This window comes from Microcaecilia unicolor, unplaced genomic scaffold (genome assembly GCF_901765095.1).
Source record: "Microcaecilia unicolor unplaced genomic scaffold, aMicUni1.1, whole genome shotgun sequence".
In the NCBI taxonomy this organism is placed as follows: Eukaryota; Metazoa; Chordata; class Amphibia; order Gymnophiona; family Siphonopidae; genus Microcaecilia; species Microcaecilia unicolor.
Genome location: NW_021963057.1, coordinates 105,023 through 130,265, shown reverse-complemented (window position 1 = coordinate 130,265; position 25,243 = coordinate 105,023).

The following is a 25,243-nucleotide window of genomic DNA, read 5'->3' as shown; positions in this document are numbered from 1 at the left end:
GTTTCGTCTTTAGAAATGTTAAGTAGTAGTAGTGTTCCTGTGACACCTGGCTGATTCATCGCCTGGTGAGTTCTTACTTTTCTTCTTCAATCTCCTAAGTGGGGCGATGGAGGTCTCTGTGTAAGCAAAGGCGGTCACTCACTCATCCTTGATTCTTTCCCTCTTTTGCAGCCTCTACAGCTTTCCTGCTCCAGAGTCCAGAGTGGGAGAGCCCCAAGTGTGCCTGCAGCGAAGTTCCAGTGTTCCTGCAGTATACGGTCCCAAGGCCCTAAGAGTCCGGTGAGTCCTCTTCTTGGAGGGGGTGGGTGTCACACAGTAACCTGAGCATTGGGTGAGAGAGTCATGCTTTATTCTCTCTTGTTTCCTTTTCAGTCCGAGTTCCTGTGCCTGGCTGCGTCAAGAGAGCCAGGGGGTTTCTGTGCCTGGCTACGTCGAACGAGTCAGAGAGGGTTCCTTTGCCTGTCCGTGTGAAACGAGTCAGGGGGGGTTCCTATGCCTGGCTGCGTCCATCGAGTCAGAAGGGGTTCTTTCGCCTTTAGAAATGTTAAGTAGTAGTAGTGTTCCTGTGACACCTGGCTGATTCATCGCCTGGTGAGTTCTTACTTTTCTTCTTCAATCTCCTAAGTGGGGCGATGGAGGTCTCTGTGTAAGCAAAGGCGGTCACTCACTCATCCTTGATTCTTTCCCTCTTTTGCAGCCTCTACAGCTTTCCTGCTCCAGAGTCCAGAGTGGGAGAGCCCCAAGTGTGCCTGCAGCGAAGTTTCCAGTGTTCCTGCAGTATACAGTCCCAAGGCCCTAAGAGTCCGGTGAGTCCTCTTCTTGGAGGGGGTGGGTGTCACACAGTAACCTGAGCATTGGGTGAGAGAGTCATGCTTTATTCTCTCTTGTTTCCTTTTCAGTCCGAGTTCCTGTGCCTGGCTGCGTCAAGAGAGCCAGGGGGTTTCTGTGCCTGGCTACGTCGAACGAGTCAGAGAGGGTTCCTTTGCCTGTCCGTGTGAAACGAGTCAGGGGGGGTTCCTATGCCTGGCTGCGTCCATCGAGTCAGAAGGGGTTCTTTCGCCTTTAGAAATGTTAAGTAGTAGTAGTGTTCCTGTGACACCTGGCTGATTCATCGCCTGGTGAGTTCTTACTTTTCTTCTTCAATCTCCTAAGTGGGGCGATGGAGGTCTCTGTGTAAGCAAAGGCGGTCACTCACTCATCCTTGATTCTTTCCCTGTTTTGCAGCCTCTACAGCTTTCCTGCTCCAGAGTCCAGAGTGGGAGAGCCCCAAGTGTGCCTGCAGCGAAGTTTCCAGTGTTCCTGCAGTATACGGTCCCAAGGCCCTAAGAGCCCGGTGAGTCCTCTTGTTGGAGGGGGTGGGTGTCACACAGTAACCTGAGCATTGGGTGAGAGAGTCATGCTTTATTCTCTCTTGTTTCCTTTTCAGCCCGAGTTCCTGTGCCTGGCTGCGTCAAGAGAGCCAGGGGGTTTCTGTGCCTGGCTACGTCGAACGAGTCAGAGAGGGTTCCTTTGCCTGTCCGTGTGAAACGAGTCAGGGGGGGTTCCTATGCTTGGCTGCGTCCATCGAGTCAGAAGGGGTTCTTTCGCCTTTAGAAATGTTAAGTAGTAGTAGTGTTCCTGTGACACCTGGCTGATTCATCGCCTGGTGAGTTCTTACTTTTCTTCTTCAATCTCCTAAGTGGGGCGATGGAGGTCTCTGTGTAAGCAAAGGCGGTCACTCACTCATCCTTGATTCTTTCCCTCTTTTGCAGCCTCTACAGCTTTCCTGCTCCAGAGTCCAGAGTGGGAGAGCCCCAAGTGTGCCTGCAGCGAAGTTTCCAGTGTTCCTGCAGTATACAGTCCCAAGGCCCTAAGAGTCCGGTGAGTCCTCTTCTTGGAGGGGGTGGGTGTCACACAGTAACCTGAGCATTGGGTGAGAGAGTCATGCTTTATTCTCTCTTGTTTCCTTTTCAGTCCGAGTTCCTGTGCCTGGCTGCGTCAAGAGAGCCAGGGGGTTTCTGTGCCTGGCTACGTCGAACGAGTCAGAGAGGGTTCCTTTGCCTGTCCGTGTGAAACGAGTCAGGGGGGGTTCCTATGCCTGGCTGCGTCCATCGAGTCAGAAGGGGTTCTTTCGCCTTTAGAAATGTTAAGTAGTAGTAGTGTTCCTGTGACACCTGGCTGATTCATCGCCTGGTGAGTTCTTACTTTTCTTCTTCAATCTCCTAAGTGGGGCGATGGAGGTCTCTGTGTAAGCAAAGGCGGTCACTCACTCATCCTTGATTCTTTCCCTCTTTTGCAGCCTCTACAGCTTTCCTGCTCCAGAGTCCAGAGTGGGAGAGCCCCAAGTGTGCCTGCAGCGAAGTTTCCAGTGTTCCTGCAGTATACGGTCCCAAGGCCCTAAGAGCCCGGTGAGTCCTCTTCTTGGAGGGGGTGGGTGTCACACAGTAACCTGAGCATTGGGTGAGAGAGTCATGCTTTATTCCCTCTTGTTTCCTTTTCAGTCCGAGTTCCTGTGCCTGGCTGCGTCAAAGAGCCAGGGGGTTTCTGTGCCTGGCTACGTCGAACGAGTCAGAGAGGGTTCCTTTGCCTGTCCGTGTGAAACGAGTCAGGGGGGGTTCCTATGCCTGGCTGCGTCCATCGAGTCAGAAGGGGTTCTTTCGCCTTTAGAAATGTTAAGTAGTAGTAGTGTTCCTGTGACACCTGGCTGATTCATCGCCTGGTGAGTTCTTACTTTTCTTCTTCAATCTCCTAAGTGGGGCGATGGAGGTCTCTGTGTAAGCAAAGGCGGTCACTCACTCATCCTTGATTCTTTCCCTCTTTTGCAGCCTCTACAGCTTTCCTGCTCCAGAGTCCAGAGTGGGAGAGCCCCAAGTGTGCCTGCAGCGGAGTTTCCAGTGTTCCTGCAGTATACGGTCCCAAGGCCCTAAGAGTCCGGTGAGTCCTCTTCTTGGAGGGGGTGGGTGTCACACAGTAACCTGAGCATTGGGTGAGAGAGTCATGCTTTATTCTCTCGTTTCCTTTTCAGTCCGAGTTCCTGTGCCTGGCTGCGTCAAGAGAGCCAGGGGGTTTCTGTGCCTGGCTACGTCGAACGAGTCAGAGAGGGTTCCTTTGCCTGTCCGTGTGAAACGAGTCAGGGGGGGTTCCTATGCTTGGCTGCGTCCATCGAGTCAGAAGGGGTTCTTTCGCCTTTAGAAATGTTAAGTAGTAGTAGTGTTCCTGTGACACCTGGCTGATTCATCGCCTGGTGAGTTCTTACTTTTCTTCTTCAATCTCCTAAGTGGGGCGATGGAGGTCTCTGTGTAAGCAAAGGCGGTCACTCACTCATCCTTGATTCTTTCCCTCTTTTGCAGCCTCTACAGCTTTCCTGCTCCAGAGTCCAGAGTGGGAGAGCCCCAAGTGTGCCTGCAGCGAAGTTTCCAGTGTTCCTGCAGTATACAGTCCCAAGGCCCTAAGAGTCCGGTGAGTCCTCTTCTTGGAGGGGGTGGGTGTCACACAGTAACCTGAGCATTGGGTGAGAGAGTCATGCTTTATTCTCTCTTGTTTCCTTTTCAGTCCGAGTTCCTGTGCCTGGCTGCGTCAAGAGAGCCAGGGGGTTTCTGTGCCTGGCTACGTCGAACGAGTCAGAGAGGGTTCCTTTGCCTGTCCGTGTGAAACGAGTCAGGGGGGGTTCCTATGCCTGGCTGCGTCCATCGAGTCAGAAGGGGTTCTTTCGCCTTTAGAAATGTTAAGTAGTAGTAGTGTTCCTGTGACACTTGGCTGATTCATCGCCTGGTGAGTTCTTAATTTTCTTCTTCAATCTCCTAAGTGGGGCGATGGAGGTCTCTGTGTAAGCAAAGGCGGTCACTCACTCATCCTTGATTCTTTCCCTGTTTTGCAGCCTCTACAGCTTTCCTGCTCCAGAGTCCAGAGTGGGAGAGCCCCAAGTGTGCCTGCAGCGAAGTTTCCAGTGTTCCTGCAGTATACGGTCCCAAGGCCCTAAGAGTCCGGTGAGTCCTCTTCTTGGAGGGGGTGGGTGTCACACAGTAACCTGAGCATTGGGTGAGAGAGTCATGCTTTATTCTCTCTTGTTTCCTTTTCAGTCCGAGTTCCTGTGCCTGGCTGCGTCAAGAGAGCCAGGGGGTTTCTGTGCCTGGCTACGTCGAACGAGTCAGAGAGGGTTCCTTTGCCTGTCCGTGTGAAACGAGTCAGGGGGGGTTCCTATGCCTGGCTGCGTCCATCGAGTCAGAAGGGGTTCTTTCGCCTTTAGAAATGTTAAGTAGTAGTAGTGTTCCTGTGACACCTGGCTGATTCATCGCCTGGTGAGTTCTTACTTTTCTTCTTCAATCTCCTAAGTGGGGCGATGGAGGTCTCTGTGTAAGCAAAGGCGGTCACTCACTCATCCTTGATTCTTTCCCTGTTTTGCAGCCTCTACAGCTTTCCTGCTCCAGAGTCCAGAGTGGGAGAGCCCCACGTGTGCCTGCAGCGGAGTTTCCAGTGTTCCTGCAGTATACAGTCCCAAGGCCCTAAGAGTCCGGTGAGTCCTCTTCTTGGAGGGGGTGGGTGTCACACAGTAACCTGAGCATTGGGTGAGAGAGTCATGCTTTATTCTCTCTTGTTTCCTTTTCAGTCCGAGTTCCTGTGCCTGGCTGCGTCAAGAGAGCCAGGGGGTTTCTGTGCCTGGCTACGTCGAACGAGTCAGAGAGGGTTCCTTTGCCTGTCCGTGTGAAACGAGTCAGGGGGGGTTCCTATGCCTGGCTGCGTCCATCGAGTCAGAAGGGGTTCTTTCGCCTTTAGAAATGTTAAGTAGTAGTAGTGTTCCTGTGACACCTGGCTGATTCATCGCCTGGTGAGTTCTTACTTTTCTTCTTCAATCTCCTAAGTGGGGTGATGGAGGTCTCTGTGTAAGCAAAGGCGGTCACTCACTCATCCTTGATTCTTTCCCTCTTTTGCAGCCTCTACAGCTTTCCTGCTCCAGAGTCCAGAGTGGGAGAGCCCCAAGTGTGCCTGCAGCGAAGTTTCCAGTGTTCCTGCAGTATACAGGTCCCAAGGCCCTAAGAGTCCGGTGAGTCCTCTTCTTGGAGGGGGTGGGTGTCACACAGTAACCTGAGCATTGGGTGAGAGAGTCATGCTTTATTCTCTCTTGTTTCCTTTTCAGTCCGAGTTCCTGTGCCTGGCTGCGTCAAGAGAGCCAGGGGGTTTCTGTGCCTGGCTACGTCGAACGAGTCAGAGAGGGTTCCTTTGCCTGTCCGTGTGAAACGAGTCAGGGGGGGTTCCTATGCCTGGCTGCGTCCATCGAGTCAGAAGGGGTTCTTTCGTCCTTTAGAAATGTTAAGTAGTAGTAGTGTTCCTGTGACACCTGGCTGATTCATCGCCTGGTGAGTTCTTACTTTTCTTCTTCAATCTCCTAAGTGGGGCGATGGAGGTCTCTGTGTAAGCAAAGGCGGTCACTCACTCATCCTTGATTCTTTCCCTGTTTTGCAGCCTCTACAGCTTTCCTGCTCCAGAGTCCAGAGTGGGAGAGCCCCACGTGTGCCTGCAGCGAAGTTTCCAGTGTTCCTGCAGTATACAGTCCCAAGGCCCTAAGAGTCCGGTGAGTCCTCTTCTTGGAGGGGGTGGGTGTCACACAGTAACCTGAGCATTGGGTGAGAGAGTCATGCTTTATTCTCTCTTGTTTCCTTTTCAGTCCGAGTTCCTGTGCCTGGCTGCGTCAAAAGAGCCAGGGGGTTTCTGTGCCTGGCTACGTCGAACGAGTCAGAGAGGGTTCCTTTGCCTGTCCGTGTGAAACGAGTCAGGGGGGGTTCCTATGCCTGGCTGCGTCCATCGAGTCAGAAGGGGTTCTTTCGCCTTTAGAAATGTTAAGTAGTAGTAGTGTTCTTGTGACACCTGGCTGATTCATCGCCTGGTGAGTTCTTACTTTTCTTCTTCAATCTCCTAAGTGGGGCGATGGAGGTCTCTGTGTAAGCAAAGGCGGTCACTCACTCATCCTTGATTCTTTCCCTGTTTTGCAGCCTCTACAGCTTTCCTGCTCCAGAGTCCAGAGTGGGAGAGCCCCAAGTGTGCCTGCAGCGGAGTTTCCAGTGTTCCTGCAGTATAAGGTCCCAAGGCCCTAAGAGTCCGGTGAGTCCTCTTCTTGGAGAGGGGTGGGTGTCACACAGTAACCTGAGCATTGGGTGAGAGAGTCATGCTTTATTCTCTCTTGTTTCCTTTTCAGTCCGAGTTCCTGTGCCTGGCTGCGTCAAGAGAGCCAGGGGGTTTCTGTGCCTGGCTACGTCGAACGAGTCAGAGAGGGTTCCTTTGCCTGTCCGTGTGAAACGAGTCAGGGGGGGTTCCTATGCCTGGCTGCGTCCATCGAGTCAGAAGGGGTTGTTTCGCCTTTAGAAATGTTAAGTAGTAGTAGTGTTCCTGTGACACCTGGCTGATTCATTGCCTGGTGAGTTCTTACTTTTCTTCTTCAATCTCCTAAGTGGGGCGATGGAGGTCTCTGTGTAAGCAAAGGCGGTCACTCACTCATCCTTGATTCTTTCCCTCTTTTGCAGCCTCTACAGCTTTCCTGCTCCAGAGTCCAGAGTGGGAGAGCCCCAAGTGTGCCTGCAGCGAAGTTTCCAGTGTTCCTGCAGTATACGGTCCCAAGGCCCTAAGACTCCGGTGAGTCCTCTTCTTGGAGGGGGTGGGTGTCACACAGTAACCTGAGCATTGGGTGAGAGAGTCATGCTTTATTCTCTTTTGTTTCCTTTTCAGTCCGAGTTCCTGTGCCTGGCTGCGTCAAAAGAGCCAGGGGGTTTCTGTGCCTGGCTACGTCGAACGAGTCAGAGAGGGTTCCTTTGCCTGTCCGTGTGAAACGAGTCAGGGGGGGTTCCTATGCCTGGCTGCGTCCATCGAGTCAGAAGGGGTTCTTTCGCCTTTAGAAATGTTAAGTAGTAGTAGTGTTCCTGTGACACCTGGCTGATTCATCGCCTGGTGAGTTCTTACTTTTCTTCTTCAATCTCCTAAGTGGGGCGATGGAGGTCTCTGTGTAAGCAAAGGCGGTCACTCACTCATCCTTGATTCTTTCCCTCTTTTGCAGCCTCTACAGCTTTCCTGCTCCAGAGTCCAGAGTGGGAGAGCCCCAAGTGTGCCTGCAGCGAAGTTTCCAGTGTTCCTGCAGTATACGGTCCCAAGGCCCTAAGAGTCCGGTGAGTCCTCTTCTTGGAGGGGGTGGGTGTCACACAGTAACCTGAGCATTGGGTGAGAGAGTCATGCTTTATTCTCTCTTGTTTCCTTTTCAGTCTGAGTTCCTGTGCCTGGCTGCGTCAAGAGAGCCAGGGGGTTTCTGTGCCTGGCTACGTCGAACGAGTCAGAGAGGGTTCCTTTGCCTGTCCGTGTGAAACGAGTCAGGGGGGGTTCCTATGCCTGGCTGCGTCCATCGAGTCAGAAGGGGTTCTTTCGCCTTTAGAAATGTTAAGTAGTAGTAGTGTTCCTGTGACACCTGGCTGATTCATCGCCTGGTGAGTTCTTACTTTTCTTCTTCAATCTTCTAAGTGGGGCGATGGAGGTCTCTGTGTAAGCAAAGGCGGTCACTCACTCATCCTTGATTCTTTCCCTCTTTTGCAGCCTCTACAGCTTTCCTGCTCCAGAGTCCAGAGTGGGAGAGCCCCAAGTGTGCCTGCAGCGAAGTTTCCAGTGTTCCTGCAGTATACGGTCCCAAGGCCCTAAGAGTCCGGTGAGTCCTCTTCTTGGAGGGGGTGGGTGTCACACAGTAACCTGAGCATTGGGTGAGAGAGTCATGCTTTATTCTCTCTTGTTTCCTTTTCAGTCCGAGTTCCTGTGCCTGGCTGCGTCAAGAGAGCCAGGGGGTTTCTGTGCCTGGCTACGTCGAACGAGTCAGAGAGGGTTCCTTTGCCTGTCCGTGTGAAACGAGTCAGGGGGGGTTCCTATGCCTGGCTGCGTCCATCGAGTCAGAAGGGGTTCTTTCGCCTTTAGAAATGTTAAGTAGTAGTAGTGTTCCTGTGACACCTGGCTGATTCATCGCCTGGTGAGTTCTTACTTTTCTTCTTCAATCTCCTAAGTGGGGCGATGGAGGTCTCTGTGTAAGCAAAGGCGGTCACTCACTCATCCTTGATTCTTTCCCTGTTTTGCAGCCTCTACAGCTTTCCTGCTCCAGAGTCCAGAGTGGGAGAGCCCCAAGTGTGCCTGCAGCGAAGTTTCCAGTGTTCCTGCAGTATACGGTCCCAAGGCCCTAAGAGTCCGGTGAGTCCTCTTCTTGGAGGGGGTGGGTGTCACACAGTAACCTGAGCATTGGGTGAGAGAGTCATGCTTTATTCTCTCTTGTTTCCTTTTCAGTCCGAGTTCCTGTGCCTGGCTGCATCAAGAGAGCCAGGGGGTTTCTGTGCCTGGCTACGTCGAACGAGTCAGAGAGGGTTCCTTTGCCTGTCCGTGTGAAACGAGTCGGGGGGGTTCCTATGCCTGGCTGCGTCCATCGAGTCAGAAGGGGTTCTTTCGCCTTTAGAAATGTTAAGTAGTAGTAGTGTTCCTGTGACACCTGGCTGATTCATCGCCTGCTGAGTTCTTACTTTTCTTCTTCAATCTCCTAAGTGGGGCGATGGAGGTCTCTGTGTAAGCAAAGGCGGTCACTCACTCATCCTTGATTCTTTCCCTCTTTTGCAGCCTCTACAGCTTTCCTGCTCCAGAGTCCAGAGTGGGAGAGCCCCAAGTGTGCCTGCAGCGAAGTTTCCAGTGTTCCTGCAGTATACGGTCCCAAGGCCCTAAGAGTCCGGTGAGTCCTCTTCTTGGAGGGGGTGGGTGTCACACAGTAACCTGAGCATTGGGTGAGAGAGTCATGCTTTATTCATTCTTGTTTCCTTTTCAGTCCGAGTTCCTGTGCCTGGCTGCATCAAAAGAGCCAGGGGGTTTCTGTGCCTGGCTACGTCGAACGAGTCAGAGAGGGTTCCTTTGCCTGTCCGTGTGAAACGAGTCAGGGGGGGTTCCTATGCCTGGCTGCGTCCATCGAGTCAGAAGGGGTTCTTTCGCCTTTAGAAATGTTAAGTAGTAGTAGTGTTCCTGTGACACCTGGCTGATTCATCGCCTGGTGAGTTCTTACTTTTCTTCTTCAATCTCCTAAGTGGGGCGATGGAGGTCTCTGTGTAAGCAAAGGCGGTCACTCACTCATCCTTGATTCTTTCCCTCTTTTGCAGCCTCTACAGCTTTCCTGCTCCAGAGTCCAGAGTGGGAGAGCCCCAAGTGTGCCTGCAGCGAAGTTTCCAGTGTTCCTGCAGTATACGGTCCCAAGGCCCTAAGAGTCCGGTGAGTCCTCTTCTTGGAGGGGGTGGGTGTCACACAGTAACCTGAGCATTGGGTGAGAGAGTCATGCTTTATTCTCTCTTGTTTCCTTTTCAGTCCGAGTTCCTGTGCCTGGCTGCGTCAAGAGAGCCAGGGGGTTTCTGTGCCTGGCTACGTCGAACGAGTCAGAGAGGGTTCCTTTGCCTGTCCGTGTGAAACGAGTCAGGGGGGGTTCCTATGCTTGGCTGCGTCCATCGAGTCAGAAGGGGTTCTTTCGCCTTTAGAAATGTTAAGTAGTAGTAGTGTTCCTGTGACACCTGGCTGATTCATCGCCTGGTGAGTTCTTACTTTTCTTCTTCAATCTTCTAAGTGGGGCGATGGAGGTCTCTGTGTAAGCAAAGGCGGTCACTCACTCATCCTTGATTCTTTCCCTCTTTTGCAGCCTCTACAGCTTTCCTGCTCCAGAGTCCAGAGTGGGAGAGCCCCAAGTGTGCCTGCAGCGAAGTTTCCAGTGTTCCTGCAGTATACAGTCCCAAGGCCCTAAGAGTCCGGTGAGTCCTCTTCTTGGAGGGGGTGGGTGTCACACAGTAACCTGAGCATTGGGTGAGAGAGTCATGCTTTATTCATTCTTGTTTCCTTTTCAGTCCGAGTTCCTGTGCCTGGCTGCATCAAAAGAGCCAGGGGGTTTCTGTGCCTGGCTACGTCGAACGAGTCAGAGAGGGTTCCTTTGCCTGTCCGTGTGAAACGAGTCAGGGGGGGTTCCTATGCTTGGCTGCGTCCATCGAGTCAGAAGGGGTTCTTTCGCCTTTAGAAATGTTAAGTAGTAGTAGTGTTCCTGTGACACCTGGCTGATTCATCGCCTGGTGAGTTCTTACTTTTCTTCTTCAATCTCCTAAGTGGGGCGATGGAGGTCTCTGTGTAAGCAAAGGCGGTCACTCACTCATCCTTGATTCTTTCCCTCTTTTGCAGCCTCTACAGCTTTCCTGCTCCAGAGTCCAGAGTGGGAGAGCCCCAAGTGTGCCTGCAGCGGAGTTTCCAGTGTTCCTGCAGTATACGGTCCCAAGGCCCTAAGAGTCCGGTGAGTCCTCTTCTTGGAGGGGGTGGGTGTCACACAGTAACCTGAGCATTGGGTGAGAGAGTCATGCTTTATTCTCTCGTTTCCTTTTCAGTCCGAGTTCCTGTGCCTGGCTGCGTCAAGAGAGCCAGGGGGTTTCTGTGCCTGGCTACGTCGAACGAGTCAGAGAGGGTTCCTTTGCCTGTCCGTGTGAAACGAGTCAGGGGGGGTTCCTATGCCTGGCTGCGTCCATCGAGTCAGAAGGGGTTCTTTCGCCTTTAGAAATGTTAAGTAGTAGTAGTGTTCCTGTGACACCTGGCTGATTCATCGCCTGGTGAGTTCTTACTTTTCTTCTTCAATCTCCTAAGTGGGGCGATGGAGGTCTCTGTGTAAGCAAAGGCGGTCACTCACTCATCCTTGATTCTTTCCCTCTTTTGCAGCCTCTACAGCTTTCCTGCTCCAGAGTCCAGAGTGGGAGAGCCCCAAGTGTGCCTGCAGCGGAGTTTCCAGTGTTCCTGCAGTATACGGTCCCAAGGCTCTAAGAGCCCGGTGAGTCCTCTTCTAGGAGGGGGTGGGTGTCACACAGTAACCTGAGCATTGGGTGAGACAGTAATCCTTTATTCCCCCCTGTTTCCTTTTCAGTCCGAGTTCCTGTGCCTGGCTGCCTCTGTCTGCGTTGGTGTTCAGTGTTCCTGTGCCTGCCTCGGGAGCTAGGACTGGAGAGTTCAGCATTCCTGTCTGTACCAGTTTCATTTTCATCTGTTTCATTCAGTGTACTTCTAACTGTTCCATCCTAATCTGTTTCTTTTTCTTTTTCTCTTTCAGTTTGTGTTCCTGTGCCTGTTCCTGCCTTGGTGATGGACGATGGTGATGTTCCTGTCCCTGGGCCTGCCTTGGTGTTTCTGTTCCTGTTTCTGTTCCTATTCCTGGGCAGGAGCAGTAACACTGGGGCAGTTCCAGGAACAGGAACACTGGGGCAGGCCTCAGTGTGTACCTGGTTTCCTGGGCCTGCCTCAGTGTTCTGTTCCTGGCCTGGGCCTACCTCAGTCACCATTGCTGCTTCTGTTTTCAGGTGCTCTGATTCTGTTTTTTTTCAGGTGCTCTGTTGCTGCTTCAGTCGCCATCCTGTTCCTGTTGCCTCAGCATTTCCTGTCAGGATCTTGATACTTAAGCTAAGTGCTTGCTTAAATTAATTTTAAAATCTACTCAAATAGAAATGTAATTTGCAATATATCGAATTTCTCATTAATATTCATAATTTCCTCATTAATATTCATAATTTCCTATGAATATTCATATTTTTTATGAATATTCACGATTCTGCATGAATATTAACGTTGGGCTCCTTTTGGGCTCCTTTTGGCCACTAATTGGGCTGGAAATTTTTTTGCCATCTGGCAACCCTGCTAAGCACATGGAAAGAGCTGATAATCCAAATGTATTGTATTATGTTAAATAAGCCTGCCTGAATATCAATCTAACTAAAACTGTGAGTAAACAGATGTTTTGTTAATTCAACTTTAAAGTGACTCAGCAGTGAATTATTCTGGGGTGTATGTGAGAGAGATGAAGAAAAGAAATTAACATTTCTAAAGCTGAAGCTGTGTGTATAAAAATCTGCTAATTATTTACTACAAATAATCCAACAAATCCGACGCATGAAGAGAAAACACGGCTCTGACATGGCAGATGAAAGGATGTTTCCTTGAGTCTGGATATACTGGACCTGAACTAAGAAATGATTGGAGTGCTTTATGAGCAATTATATAGAATGAGCAATAGGGGAGGCCAAACACTAACAGATTGATTTGCAGGCTTTATTCCCCAGTGATGAAAACAAAATCAATGTGGCCATCACAGTGCCCATAGCTGAGCTTCCCCTGCCAAAGTTTGCTAGACTGACCTTGAGACTAACATTAATCTGGATCAGGTATGAAAAGGGGTGAACAGTGTAACAGTCCAGCCAACATGTTGAATGTACTCTGGAGAGCAGGGCAGCAAGCAGATAGCACCCGTCTCTAACATATTCTCTTCTTTTTTCTATTTCAGATGCTAATCTTCTTCAATCAAGGTTAAAAGTAATAAAAATTAGTCTCTAATAAAGGTTGTATGGTTTTTTGTAATGTCTCTAACATTTCTGGTGACTGTAGCCTTGCTGAAATGGTCAGAGTGACAACACAGGATGCTGGACTCTTTGATTTCTGTACAGAGCAGGAACAGCAAACCACTCCTGATGAAAGCTCCCTGCTTTGGAGGGAGCAATGTAAAAGGTGAAAAGGGGATTTTAGTATTCAGGCTCTGTTAGTTTCTTTGCTGATAATGCCATCACAATGTGAAATACATATGGTTATTTTAATGCTGAGGGCACCCGTCACTAGGAAACGTCTCCTCTGCAGTTCCCACAGCTCCTCTCTACACATGCAAGGACAAATAGGAAGCATGGTTAAATATGAAAGTTTACTCTCAACCCCACCACCATGCAAGCAACTAGGGTTCAATATTTTGACATAGGCTCCCATTCCTTAAGCTTGGAACAGGCAAAAGTCCTACAGTAGCATAACTCCTGATGCCTAATAGAGCAAAGGGGGTGAAGTCAAGCAGTATACACTAGTGAAGGCCTGAAATTTTTTCATTATGTGTAGGACCCAGCCCAAAAACTTAGGAGCCAGTGACTCAGACCTTTCTCGTTCCCCCCCCCCCCCCCCCCACACACACACCCATTCCTCTGAGATTAGCAGCAGCTCTTCTAAAAACTGATTACTAATGCTTTTTTTCCTATTCTGTATGTGTATGGGCAAAGAAACTTTAATAAATCAGTCTGTTAAAGTGCTTCTGCAATCATTAGCCCAAGCCAACAGTCTCCCTTCCACCTTAATAGGTGAAGCAAAAAAGCACTCGCCTCTTTGCTTCACCTGTCATCATGGTCTGGAACCCCACCAGTCTCTCTCTCTCTCTCTTGTTCTCTTCACCATCTACCCCCCCCCCCCCCCCTTCTTCAGTTGTTCTCTTTAAAAAACAAAAAAAAACTTTTTTCACTTTTATCAATAACAAACCATGCATTTTCATAACGTCATAATGCATTTTCATAATGCAAGCAAATCACTCCACCACTATACCTTCAATCTCCCTCACTCACATCCCCAGCCCCATCCTGGGCCCAAAATCAGGAATCAGATGAATGGAATCCCATCTGTGGCATCCCTCAAGGCTCACCGTTGTCATCTTTATTGTTTAATATGTTTTGCATTTCTTTGGGTTCCGTTTTAAGTCAAGCAGGTTTCGAATTATACATATATGCAGATGACATCACGGTGCTTATTCCAAGCTGTTTGAAAGAAACAGATATTTCAAGCAAGATTTGTATTCGTCTTTTGGAGGAATGGATTTCTTCTCCTCTTCTAAAAATGAACAAAGATAAAACCAAAATTCTTCTAATAGGTCAAACTTATGGAATGACCATATTTTAAGAGTAGCTAATACTCAATTCAAATTCAAATCTAGTCTGAAAATATTAGGAGTGAATCCTGACTAGTACTACTAGTAAATCCAGATTTACAGGTTCAAGCCTTGGTTAAAAAAATATATGTAATGGAAAAAGTTAAGAAGGGTAAGAAATTAATTTAATTTGATTAGCTTTTAAGCTAATTGTGCAAAGTTTTATAATAGGTCAGATAGACTATTGTGATAGCATCTATCTGGGCTGCTCTTTGCTGAAAAGGATTCAAACAATCCAGAATACTGCTGCTCGCCTTATATTCTCAGCCCATAAATTTGATAGGGTTTCACCATTGCTAATTAGGATTCATTGGCTACCAGTGGAAGCTCAACATCATTTTAAATTGTGTACCTTTGTTTTTAAAATACTTTATGGTAAGGCTCCCATATATATGAAAGATTTATTAGCCTTTTGTCACACTCAAGAATACCACTACCAGAAATCCTATACTGCTGCTATTTCCTAGCCCCAGAGGATTGTGTTCAGCATAAATATGGAATTCTCTTCCAGTCAGAATTCAAATAATTTCAGGTAATATGTTTTTTTTTTAATTAAAAACATATCATTTTAACAAATTTTTTGTAGCTGGGCAGAATGATATTATTCAGTAGCAAGACGTTAGAAAATCGCATTCATTTTAGGATTGATGTTTGAATCTTCAGATACCGTCTGAACTCTTTTACTATATGTTATCTGTACTGAACTGTAAGGTAGCTGTGGAATACAAGAGTGTATCAGTATCAGTACCACCAACACCCCATTCTATAATTCCACCTTCAACCCTCCTGAACACCACTCAATTATCCACCCATACACACACACTCCGCTCCATCATAAATATCCTATTGTTGGAACCACATTGTTCAGCACCCCACAATCAAATATTCCCATGTAAATCAGTGAGACTGAAAAGTGGGGCTCATGAGCAAAGATCTCACAGCCTGGAGGTAGTATTGGTGGAAACAATTTGAGAACTACTCTTTCAATTAAATGATTTAATCCATAGCAGCCACATCATTGAGTGAGCCCAGAGAACTGGTTGCTTTGCCTAGCAAGTCCTGCCTTACGTTGAAGGTAATGTCAATAATTGCCCCTTACTTGAAATGGAATTACTATTCTTAAATAGCCAGGATTTATACCCCCTACTTCCAGAAACGATTTGCTTACCAGAATAGTCAATCCAAATAGAGAAGAAAACACCAAGAGAAAGATCACAGGGAATAAACAAGGAGTTGGCCACAGGATACCAAGGGAAAAGACCACAGGATTCAGATGGAAGATTTCTCACCACTTATATTAAAATAGTGACCCAACATGGACCGTGTTTTGGCCAGAGCCTGCATCAGGGATCTGAATTAAATGATACTAAAAAAGAATCAGTCAAACAGTGGTCATGATGTCGTAAAAAAATCAGTAAACAGCATATTATGGTCACACTTTGCTGACACTTTTTATACAAGGGCTCACGACCACACCAGGAGCATGGCTGATGTTTTTTCGTATGCCATTTGCTGACAGTGTTCATACCTGTGTTCATGACCGCAACAAACCTGTTTAATGGTTTTTTTTTAAATTTTTTATTTATGCTTTATTCAAATTTACATTTATGCAATACAACATAAATCGATCAAGACAAAAGTAGAAAAAAAAAATTCAGTTCAAAGCGGAAATTATCCAACATTATATCGACCACAAATTATGATCCAAGATCTAGGAAAATAACTGTAAAATCAAGAGTAGTCAATTTAAGTGAACAGAGAGAGGTGACGGTAAATCGCAGCCGAATAGCGCCTAATACAGTGCCTATTACAACATTATTCTTTAGAGGAAATAAATTCTTGTAATTTTTCTGGGTCAAAGAAAATATATGATATGGAATTAATGTTAATAAGACATTTACAGGGAAACCTCAATTGAAAGGTTCCACCTAAACGGAGAACTCTTTCTTTTAACAACAGGAAAACTTTTCTTCTTCTCTGGGTATCCTTGGAAAAGTCTGGAAAAATCTGTATTTTTGATGTTTAATGGTTTTTTAAGACATCACTATCACTGTTTGATTTTTAGTACCATTTTATTAGGGCTGCAAGTTAACTTTGTGATTGTTTAAATTCTTCATCACAAATGTAAAAATCATATTGCAGCATCTTCTGTCTCTTCCAGACATTTCTTCTGCTCAATTCCACTCCCAACCCCCATTCTCAGTGTGATCTGGCATCTCCCCCCCCCCCCCCCCCCCCGCAATTCAACATCAACACCCCCCCTAGTTGGCTTTCTGCTGTCTCCTGGCAGCAAGTGTTGCACATATGCTGCTTTCAGCCTCCTCTAAAGCTTTCCATCAGACCAGACCCGCCCATGCAGACACAGAAAGTGATGTCAGAGAAGGTGGGAAGGACCAGAGGGAATGCTTTGAAGAAGGCTGTGGGTGTGCAAAGCTGCTGCTGCTGGGGACCAACAGAAGACCACCTTTAAGGTAGACCGGCAGGGTGGGGGGATCAAGAGGGAAGATGCCAAACCTTGGGTGGGTGAAGGGGAGTGAGCTGCAGACCCACAAGCAGAACTGGAGGGGCCACTGGTGGAAGCTATGCCTGAGGTGGTAAGCTCCAGCAGCCATGAGAAGAGCTTGGTCTTGCTCGCCACCAAGTTTGTGCTGCTGCTCAAGGGGTGGAGGGGAGGGAAAGAGGAAGGGAAGAGAGAGAGATGATGGACCTGGAAGGAAGAGAAAGGGAGAGATGCTGGATCTGGGGATGGGAGGCAGGGTGATTATCAGTTCTTTAGGGAAAAGAAAGGAGATGGGATTTGATATACCGCCTTTCTGTGGTTACAATCAAAGAAGTTTACATATTATTGTAACCCTATGGGTTAAATGTTAAACGATTACCTGGCTCATTCTGGATCTGGTGTGGAGAAAGTGAGCAGTGCAGTGAAACTGAGTGGTCTGTGTGCATGCGCTGAGTGTTCCGCATGCTGATGGAACTCTCAGGAGAGTGACAAACAGCTCAGGCTGGCAGTTGGGAGAGAGCTCTATTGGTGAGAACATGTTACTAGGGAAAGACAAGAGAGCCAGAGAGAGAAAACAAAGAGAGCAGCTAAGTGACTGAAACTATTTTAAAAAGTGCACATAAGAGAAAAAAGTAAAGGAAACCTGAACAATACGTGAGAGATAACTAAAAGAAGAAAAAAGAGTAGAGGAAAACTTACATGTTGGGATCCTTGGGGGTCTCCAGGGGTCTGAGGGACAGGAGATGGGAGACTTTGAAGAGTCTGGTGTTTTGTGGAATTGAATGTACTTAAATGATTTGTGTAACTATTATTTATACTTATCTGAGGATGCTCTCAATGTTTCTAGAGACTAAACTGATTTGTGTTGCTAACCTGTAATTGGAATACATATGTTAAATTTGCAAGTTGATAAAATTTCATTAGCATTTAAATACAATTCACTAATAAAAAAATATTTTCTTTTTATTGTTAAACTCCCTGGTTGGTGTTGAGTCATTTTGGGGAAACACTGTGACATATTTGGTACCATCATTGTAATACCTTGCCCTGCCACCAGGGGGTTTACTTTATATACTGGTACTTTATTTTGTATGTGGAGCAATGGAAAGTTAGTGACTTGCCCAGAATCACAAGGAGCTGCAGTGGGGAATAAATAAAATATCTTTAATTGTTTGATTAATTCTGATTAAAACATTTTAATGGAAGCAGTAGGGATGTTTTTTCTTAGATTTCCTTGTAAATGCTTGAACATACAAATCACTAAATAGAACAAGCGAACTATCTCTGTTACCTAGATAACCTTTTAATTAGTGGAGGAAAAGACTTCAGAAACTCTACAACAGCTGATCCAACTTATAACAGGACTGCTGATTGCTCTGCTCTGCGTGGCCAATTATTCGACTCACGCTGGCGAGAATCCTCATCTGTCCAAATCCTCTCTCACTAGCACTAGCAGTAATATATTTTTTTCACATTTTAAAAAATGTTTATACATGCTGTGCAGTGTAAAAAAGAACAAATACTTAGCTGTGGCTGTGCTGGAATGGTAGCGAATGTCTGCACCCAACAGCGAGCTCCTGTTTCGCTGAATGCTTCTAAGGGGCCGGACTTTACATGTTTTCACAGCACTTTCACAAGCCACCAGCCAGCTAAGTATTTGTTCTTTTTTACACTGCACAGCATGTATAAAAATTTTAAAAAATGTGAAAAAAATATATTACTACTAGTGCTAGTGAGAGAGGATTTGGACTGATGAGGATTCTCGCCAGCGTGAGTCGAATAATTGGCCATGCAGAACAGAGCAATCAGCAGTCCTGTTATACGTTGGATCAGCTGTTGTAGAGTTTCTGAAGTCTTTTCCTCCACTAATTAAAAGGTTATCTAGGTAACAGAGATAGTTCGCTTGTTCTATTTAGTGATTTGTATGTTCAAACTCAGACAAGCACCAAGATTATAGTTTAACACTTGTAAATGCTTGGCAACTTTTGGGAATATCTATTTTTAGAATCAATTGATTTGGATAAGTTTCTTTAGAATAAAACTGGTATGCAAACTAATTGAGAATTTAGAATTTTTTGATGTTTCTAGCTGATAAGGATGTAGGGAATCTTTAAATGAATTTATCCTGTCATCACTTTTATGGTCTAATTAAGTGGCATTTAGGTAGCATTTATCCCCATATTGTAGCCTTGAAATTGATCTTTTTCTTTATATATCTTATTATCTGTAATTATCTGCCACAATAAAAGATCACTGAGCAAGTGTCCATAGTTGAAGATATCCAAAGAAAGACCTCAGCATGGAACATGTTGAGGATGCTGGACTGCATGGCTTCAATGGCACACACAACTCCCCTAGAACATCTCAAAATATGACAGGCTCAATTAACCTTGAGCATGAGATGGACACAGATCACACACAAGCTTAGAGATGTCATATTTGTCACCAGAGCTGTCTGGGACTCTACGTCCTGGTGGGCAGTTTAATCCAATTTTGCAAAGTGCACCCCCTCAAGTTGCACTATGTAAAAACAACACTTATAACATGCATCCATACCACGTCTGGCCCAAAATACTTACGAGGAATAGGAGTCTGCCTAGGGTGGCACGCTTTGGGGGTGGCAACCAGCATGTCTATGCATCACTCATGGTGATTTGCATGGGGCCCTGAGCTCAAGGCCTGCCAGGAACTGTCCTCTTTGAACTTCCTGTTTTGGAGCAGGGAGATCAGATGAGACCTTAAACATGATCAAGGCCCTGTACAAGCTGATGTAAAACAGAAGAACAAACCCTCGCAGTCAATCAGACAAACATAAATAGAACGAAGGTGACTAGAAAACAGACAATGAGAGATATCAACTGTTTATTAACATCCAAGACTAAACATGGGCCGTGTTTTAGCCAAGTAGACCTGCATCAGGAGTCTTAAAGGGACGTAAGTAAAAATGATCCATCTGTAACAATTGTATCAGAATATTGGAAATACACTACGCATAAAATGAAACCTTGCCAGGTGGCTAGTTTCCACTGAACAAAGAATGAGCAACAATATCTGTTCTAAGAACCTTGATTCTGCTTCAGTTGAAACTTTCATTTTGACTCTAGCATCATGCAGTTAAAATCTGTCATTGTCTGGCTATTTTCAAGGCCCTGCACAACCACAATAAGTCTTCTATAGACTCATGAGTGCTGTCCCAGAGGGAGTAAGAAAGGGAAGGGAAGCTGAGGAACATTTTTCCGGGGGGGGGGGGGGGGGGGGGAGAGTTGCTGGACACATCAGGGGGGGGGGAGGAGAAGCGGATAGAGGTGGAGAGATGCTGGACATTTGCAGGGAGGAGGAGAGAGACATGTCAGACACCATGATGGGGAAAGAAGGGAAGGAGAAAGATGCTGGTCATGGTGGTGAGAGGGCTTTAAGCCACCCCTTGGTGGTAGTGAAGGTGCATGGCTGAAGATCAGTTTAGAGCACAGCATCCATCCTCAGCCCTTGAGGCCAGAACCTAGTCAGGTTTCAGGATCAATGAATATGTTTGAGATTATTTATTTAGAATTTTCTCACACCCTTTTCAGTAGCAGCTCAAGATGAGTTACATTCAGGTACACTAAGTATTTGCATACAAGGGAGGCAGTGCATGCAAACAGTTATCATGCATATTCATTAGGGAAATCCTGAAAACCCAACTGGGTTGTGGCCCTCAAGGACCAAGGTTGAACACCTCTGGTCTACAGTGTCAGATAGCCTTGTGTTGGCCCTAGTCCAAACACAGGCGCCCTGTTATCAAATTAGCTCCCTCAAGGGCAATTTCCATAAGCCATTCAACCAGGTAAATAAGTTATTTGAAAACTGCTCATTATCCCTGTTGGTAAAAGCATAAGCTTGTGGTTCCTTGAATTTGGCCTACATGCAGGACATGGCTGACAACCAGGGAAGCTAAGTTCAAATCCTGCTGCTGCTCCTTGTGATCTTAACATAACATAGTAGCATAACACAGTAGATGACGGCAGATAAAGACCTATACGGTCCATCTAGACTGCCCAACAGATAAACTCATTTCATATGGTATGATGTGATACATCATGCGTACACCTGATCTTGATTTATCCTTGCCATGTTTAGGGAATAGACTGTAGAAGTCTGCCCGGCACTGGCCTTGTTCTAAAATTTCTGAAGTTGTCAAAGCCCCTGAAAAGCTCCACTCCAGCCCATCCAAATCTATTCAGCCTCGATCAGGGCACAGACCACACCGGCTTTCCTACCTATTCTCCACTAAGCTTCTTTGGATCCATTTCTTCTAAACAGGATTCCTTTGTGCTTGTCCCACACATTTTTGAATTCCGTTACTGTTTGCATCTCTACCACCTCCCGCAGGAGGGCATTCCAGGTATCTACAACCCCCTCCGTGAAAAAATACTTCCTGCATTATTCCTGAGTTGGCCCCCTTTCAACTTCAATTCATGTCCTCTAGTTCTACCACCTTCCCTTCTCTGGAAAATATTTGTTTGCAGATTAATACGTTTCAAATATTTGAATATCTGTATCATTCTCCTTTCCTGCAAGGTATACATGTTTAGGTCAGCAAGTCTCTCCATGTATGTCTTGCTATGTAAACCCCATACCATTTTCGTCACTTTTCTCTGAACCACTTCAAGTCTTTTTACATCCAAGTGGGGCCTCACCAACAACTTGTTCAGCGGCATCAACACCTTCTTTCTTCTGCTGGTGACCGGAGAATTGAACCGTGGACGTGCTATAGACGTAATCTACTTAGATTTCAGCAAGGCTTTTGACACGGTTCCCCACAGGAGGCTCTTAAATAAACTGGATGGGCTGAAGATAGGACCCAAAGTGGTGAACTGGATTAGGAACTGGTTGACGGACAGGCGCCAGAGGGTGGTGGTGAATGGAGTTCGCTCAGAGGAGGGAAAGGTGAGTAGTGGAGTGCCTCAGGGATCGGTGCTGGGGCCGATTCTGTTTAATATATTTGTGAGTGACATTGCCGAAGGGTTAGAAGGTAAAGTTTGCCTATTTGCGGATGATACTAAGATTAGTAACACAGTGGACACCCCGGAGGGAGTGGAAAACATGAAAAAGGATCTGAAAAAAGCTAGAAGAATGGTCTAAGGTTTGCAATTAAAATTCAATGCGAAGAAATGCAAAGTGATGCACTTAGGGAGTAGAAATCCAAGAGAGGCATATGTGTTAGGCGGTGAGAGTCTGCTAGGTACGGATGGGGAGAGGGATCTTGGGATGATAGTATCTGAGGATCTGAAGGCGATGAAACAGTGTGACAAGGCGGTGGCCGTAGCTAGAAGGTTACTAGGCTGTATAGAGAGAGGTGTGACCAGCAGAAGAAAAGAGGTGTTGATGCCCCTGTACAAGTCGTTGGTGAGGCCCCACCTGGAGTATTGTGTTCAGTTTTGGAGGCCGTATCTTGCTAAGGATGTAAAAAGAATTGAAGCGGTGCAAAGAAAAGCTACGAGGATGGTATGGGATTTGCATTACAAGACGTATGAGGAGAGACTTGCGGACCTGAACATGAATACCCTGGAGGAAAGGAGGAACAGGGGTGATATGATACAGACGTTCAAATATTTGAAAGGTATTAATCCGCAAACAAACCTTTTCCAGAGATGGGAAGGCGGTAGAACGAGAGGGCATGAAATGAGATTGAAGGGGGGCAGACTCAAGAAGAATGTCAGGAAGTATTTTTTCACGGAGAGGGTGGTGGATGCTTGGAGATTTCTTTATTTACAGCAACGAATAACAAAAATACAGAAATCATATAAATACCAATATTCACATGCCTAACACAAACCATTCTATCACCAAAACAATCCCTTCTGCCCCTATACATATATACACCCCTCCCCCTCCCTTTTCCCCCCCCTTATTCCCCCCCTAAAATTACAACCAACACAACATCACAGTAACTATAATCATAAGGCCTTTAACCTCACATGCTTCCACCACAAGGACACCATCTGTGAATCCCTCTCCACTCTTTCCCATTGCGCCACTTGCTGTACAGCCCGCATCACATCCCAACTGACCTGTTCAATGGATCGATTTTCTTGGTGCAGGGATACCCGGCAACGAGCCATCCAAAGACAGAACCGGAGAATGAGCGAAATCAAGAACCCCGTCCCCGGATCCAGCTGACCTCTCTTGAATCGATATCCATACACCCAGTCCGCATACGTATAGGAACGGAACGTGGGGATCTGGAGGAGAGCAGAAACCCTGTCACCCACCCCCCGGGAAAAGGGACAGTCCTTCAAAAAGTGGTCCATGGTTTCTAACTTCCCCACACATTCCCCCCTTGGACAATTCCTGTCCTGGATCTTCCTATCTCTCAGATTCTCTCTGACATATAATTTGCCGTGTAGGGACAGCCAGGCAATGTCCCGATATTTAGCCGGAATCCTCTCCGAATTGATATTCCGTAGCCCTTGCCTCAGCACTTCCCCGGGAGCATCCCTAAGTACCAGAGGGGACGAGAACATCTGGGAGCGCACTCTCTCCACCCAGATTCCTCTCTTCCCATCCCTAATCTCCCCCACTAGAATCCCACAGACCCGAACTAATTTTACTAACGTTTTATAGTACCCTACCCTTTCCGGAGCCCCTTTCCGCAATACCCCTACCCTCTCCCCTCTCCTCCACCCCACCCAAACCCTCTCCCACCACCCCAGCACACTACTCGCCCACCCTGGAGGAGCCTGACCCACCGCTCTCCCTAGATTAAAGTGCACAAACAAAGAACTAAAAAACAAAACCGGATTGATCATCCCTACCCCCCCCCCCCCCCTCCTTCCTAGATAGATATGTGGTGTTTCGTTTGACTGGATTCAACCGATTGCCCCACAGCAGCTGGAAGAAAATGCTATACAACGAGGCATAGCACTTTTCAGGTACCAAACAAATGTAGCTGATGAACAAAAAGAGGGGCACCAAATGGGTCTTGATGAGTTTCACCCGATCTTCCATGGACATTTTCCACCTCTTCCACCTGTCCACCCGCCCCTTTGCTTCCTGAAGACAACGGTCCCAGTTGAATTTAGCATAATCTCCTAACTCAAAGTAAATCCCCAAAACCCTCATTCTATCCACCACCCCCGGGAAACCCCCTCCTAATTCAAACTGCTCCCCTACTGGCCCCAACCACAAACTGTTGCATTTGTGGATATTCACCCGTGACCCTGTATCCCCTGCGAAAACGTGGATGAACTCCAAAAGTTTATCCCCTTCTGCTTTGTTTGCCACCCACACAGTAATATCGTCTGCGTATGCCACCACCCGCAACTGTTCTCCCGTGCTTACCTCCACCCCCCTCAATCCTCCCACCCCACCCTGCTCCAGACGCCTAATAAAAGGGTCTATAGAAAATGCATACAGCAAAGGGCTTAAAGGGCACCCTTGCCGAACCCCTGCCGTCAGCTCAAATTCCCCCCCTTTCCACCCATTGATCAATGGAAATGCATGTGCATGAGAATATAACAACCGTAATTGTGCCACCCAATCCCTAGGGAACCCGTAATACTCTAAAACCCGCCAGAGAAATCCCCATTGGACCCTGTCAAAGGCTTTTTCTTGGTCAAGCGCCACCATCAGCCACCCTGTCCCCTCCTCCCGACTCCGCTCTAAACCTTCCCTCACCCATGCCGCAGCCTCCAGAACCCCTCTACCCGGCACCCCACAAGCCTGTGAGGCTGCCAACAAGTCCCCCGAGAATTGCCGCATACGCTTGAAGAGCATCTGCGCAAAGATCTTACGATCACAGTTTAGTAGCGCAATAGGCCTCCAGTTAGTTAACAGCTGCGGATCTTTGCCCTTACTTAACAAAATCAATGCAGACTCCAACAAGGATTTTGGAAGAGACCCCCTCTGACGTGCCTCTTCCCAGAGATCCAATAAAATCGGAGCCAGGCGCCTGCGAAACGTATGATAGAATTCTGCCGGCAGCCCGTCCGGCCCCGGAGATGTCCTCTTTCTCAGGGCCCCTATAGCCTCCTCAACCTCCTGCAGTGTCCAGGGGCACGAAAGGGCCTGGAGATGAGACCCCCAATTCCCCACCCCCGGAGTCCCTTCCACATACTGATCCATCCTCCCCCCATCCAAGTGCTGATCCGAAAAAAAACCCCTGAAGTGCTCTTCCACCACCTTCAATATTCCCTCTTTGGAATCCTGCATCACCCCCCTAGTATCCCTAAAACCCTCCACCACCCTATGCTCTCTTCTTTCCCTACAACAAACGAAGGGATCTGGGCTAATCAATTTACCAAAGTCCCTCTCATAAACTAAAGAGGAATACCGATCGTATTGAGTCTTCTCTAACAGAGACTGTAATTCTTGGATATCCTCTTTCCTCCCTCCCTTGGAAATCAAATAATCCTTCCTTTGCTTCAAGGCCATCCCCAAACGTGTCCTTTCCCTTCCCCTCCTCCGTGCCTGTCCCATGAAAAGGAAACGCGTCCGTTTTTTCACCACCTCCCACCATTCTCCTCTGGAGGGAAAGATCCCCCGTAAGGATAACTGGTCTTCTAAAAAATTCAAATATTTCTTTTGAGCCTCCTCATCCTGGACCCATCTTAAATTCATCCTCCACAACCCCCTACCTATCCTATGAGCCGCTGACCCCCCTACTTCCACAAGAAGCAGTTTATGGTCGGAAAAATCCACGTCCAGCAGGCGAGGCCCCCGCTGGCATACCCCTCTACGAACCAAAAACCGATCAATTCGGCTCCTACATCTCCCCCTGCTAAACGTGAATCCATCCTCATCTGGGAAATGTTCTATGTGAACATCTATCAGCCCCCCCTCTTTCATGATCCCGAGCAAACGCACCCCATCATATGTCACCTGTACCTTAGTACCCCCACTATCCTGTTTCCTAAGAATTAAATTGAAATCTCCCCCCCAAATTACCTGGCGTGCAGTAAACAAGTAAGGCCTGATCTTCCCTAATAACAAACTGCGCTCCT